Source organism: Sardina pilchardus, chromosome 17, assembly GCF_963854185.1.
Source record: "Sardina pilchardus chromosome 17, fSarPil1.1, whole genome shotgun sequence".
Lineage (NCBI taxonomy): Eukaryota > Metazoa > Chordata > Actinopteri > Clupeiformes > Clupeidae > Sardina > Sardina pilchardus.
Window position 1 is genome coordinate 25,052,089 of NC_085010.1, and position 3,643 is coordinate 25,055,731.

Consider the following 3,643-nt stretch of genomic DNA (forward strand, 5'->3'; position numbering starts at 1 on the left):
GATCTACATGTATCTATCTCTCTTTCTCTCTCTTTCTCGACATGCTCCTCCGCAAGTTATCTAGCCAGCCAACAGACAAAACTACTCATAGGTGGACTGCAGGTATATTTGCCATCTAAAGTAGACAGTACATTAGTCAGTGTATTAGACAGCAAATATACCTGCAGTCTACCTATGAATAGTTCTGTCCATTGACTTCTTGGCTGGTGGCAAATAGCATCCTGAAAGAAGACACACTTACCCAATACACTTTCAGATGTACAATTCGAAGAGTCTACTTGGATAATGTTAGGATTGTCTGGATCCAGCTGGCTAACTTTCTTTAAGGGGCATACACAGTAAAAGTGTACCTTAGACACCTCTCAGCACCAGTGGTCAAAGCCTATTTATAGATAGCTGCATGGATTAGAAGACTAACACTGTTGGTACCATAGAAACATAAATCCGGGGACGCTTCAAACACAATACTTGACTGTAGTATGTCTAGAGGCACAGTGTATATATAGAGCAAAAATATATGCCTCTTCAGAGGACAGTGTCAGTCTTTCTCCTTAGGTCACTGGCATTTACCCAACGTTTCCCTTTAAAGTGCTAAGAGGGTGAGGTCAGACACATTGACATTCCTTGGGATTGGAGATCTAAAGAGTAGCTGAACAAAGCACAATCCTTTTCTTCCTTGGTCTTTCGTTATTAGATCATGAAAGTGCCCCTAAAACGATCATCACGACAGCTGTTATAACCGTCCTTGAGATCATGTCCGTCTCCGCTAATGTGACTTTGTGTTGTGTAGCTATGTTTACTCTACACGTTGTGTATACTGTACACATTTCTATTAAGATCAGGAACACAGTGGGTTTTTTTTTTGTGTTGGGCGGCAGATGCTAATTACGTGATTATAATGTACCATATTTATCTCTGATTTGATTGGTCAGGTGAAGGTGTCATGTGACAGACCGTCACACCTTTGCTTATCTGTCTTCCTGCCTGATAATGAATCATTTATTTGCAAAAGCTGATGCTCAGATACCTCTTACATAATGAATAACTCATTAACTGTAATTAAATTAAACGTATGTTTGATTTGGTACACATGTGTGTTTTGACACAGAGCGGACAGCTGTTATTCTTTTAGTTGAGCTTGAAGTGTAAACAGCTCAGCTTAGATATGCATCAACCTGTGCTCTCTCTCACGTTCTTCTAATGAGTCCAGTATACTGTACAGTACTTTAGAGCTTGTCTGAGGAATAGCTCGAGGCAATCCAGTTTTCAGTTTTACAGCCAAACTATTTCCACTCGGTGCTTCAGAAATGTAATCGGCATGACATCACCTTGTGGTTTACTTTCCCTGAACTTTTGAACTTATGAATCCTCCATCTTCCCATCCCCGGCCGCTATATGACCACGGTAATGCCTAGAATCAGAGAATGAGAAGAGAAATACGATTCCCAACATGCAATTGTCCTCATCAGCTTATGAATGGGTAGGATAAATGGGCAAGAGGGGTAACCATCACCAGCATCCTTATTTCCCTGTATTTTTTTTTTTTTTTTTTTTGGTCATGAAACATGACATGTATTCAAATGCCATCTGCTCCAAAGCTGCCACTTTATTTCTGTCCATGTGGTGCACTGGCCTACTATTCAAAACATCCACAAGGGCTTAGGCAGCGACTCCTGGACCGCTCTCCGCAAAGCCGATGAATCTTGTCGGCCGCCGGGGGGGTTGGCGGTGGGGGGTGGGTAAGGTGGAGTGGAGACCTCGTCGGACGTTTCCCCCCTCAGCCCCTGTCCGATCTGATCTGTGTGCTTGTTGACCACCCCGACCTCTCTGAACCGCCACCGCCGCCGCCGTCGCCGTGGCAGCTTGTTATCTGCTGAGCGCATCAATTAGGCAGATAAAAGTGGGATTTTCACTGATGCTGGGACTCCGGCCAATGGCCATAATTTCTGGCAAGGCGATGGGTGTGTGTGTGTGTGTGTGCGGGGATTCCTCTTTATCCTCTGCAGTCACAGCGAGTCGCCGCCGGTGACCAAAACAGGGAGGTCGGTGGAAGGAGGGGAGGCTAAGCGGGCCACGGAATGATGCCACTAGGCAGGGGTGGTTCCTGCGCTGCCCTGTCTGATTCTCCAACTTCTTAGAGGCTTTTAACCCAGCTCTGTTGCCGTGTTCAGTATGAGAAACTGATTTGTGGGGGAGGCCTTACAGAATATCAGCTTTTTGTGCAGTGGTATCTTTAAACACACCTTTTAAAGATGTCCAAAGTCGATGGTTGGCTATTTTCATTTCTTTTATGTCTGTGTAAAAACAAACAAACAAAAAAAATCTGCCAGGCATTGCTCCATTGTGAGAGATCTTTTCAGTAGAGAAAAATGGATCTAGCTCTTTTCCTGAGACATTTTTCTCAGATGCACAGGAGCGTCATGCAGCATGACAGGCCACGGAAAGGGCCACTAGGTTACATCTAAAGGAAGAGGAGGAGGAGGAGGAGGAGGAGAAGGTGTATTTGCAGTAGGCCAGCTTCACTGGTAAACTGCTCTGCCCCGGATTTTAGCTGAATTCAGGCCAGCAAGATATAAAACAGCTTAGAAAATGAGGTGACAAATGTTCAGGATGATTGAGTGAACAGGGAAGTTGACATTAAAAGTGATGAGAAAATGATGTGGAATCACATATCAAGGCTGCAGTTTTTTTTTGCTTAAAATGAACACTGATCATTACAACAGACTGTAGATCAGAAATATGAATCATTGTATGATATTTTGTTCAATTTCTACTAATTTTGGAGAGGCAGTTAGGTTATGGTATTAAATGTTCACGTTCTAATACAATAATATAATGCAGATGGATAGTACAATATTGTGCTTTCTGTATTCAACAGAAACACAACAGACTTGTGCACACATATGCAAAAGAGTAGGGATGAGCACATGATTTGTATGGAAATCTGTGACATGACAGATCATCAGAAAGAAAAGGAGTGAAGGCTCGGGATTAGACTTGAATAAAGTGCTGAACGTAGGTTTCCAATGAGGAGTCAAATGTGAGCATCCATTTTGTGAAACATGTGAGGGTTTTTTTTCTCCCCATCTTGGCATATGGCCGAACGAGAGACTGTCATTTCACATAAACCTCACTATGACAACTCTTCTACAATCCGTAAGAGCCAAATGGATCGTGGAAATGTTCCGAGGTCTATAACCGGAAACAAACGTGCTGATTTTGCATTGTATGACTGCATAGCAACGCTTTTGTTACACACATGCCTAACACATTCTCTTTGTTGTATTGTTTGACAAGAGGAGAGAACATGATGACCTTGGAGTGCCTGAAAGTAAATCTGTCTTAATGTGAGTTTTGCACGCGAGGTGTTCATTATTTTCCTTTCAGAAAAAAAGCACACGTCTGGACAACAACAAAAATAAAAGCATGCCAAGGTTTTTCTCTCACTGTAAAATTGAGAGAATTGTTTTTTTAAATCTCAAAGAAACAGGAATATGTATCGATACCCATTAATTTGGCTGCAAATTGCATGCATTTAATAATAACTCGCAGTATGACAGCCATGAAACTCAGACTGACATTTGGCTATGCTAAGGCTAAAGTCATACACCACCACCATGAGAAAGCAGTGGTCTGACCGGCT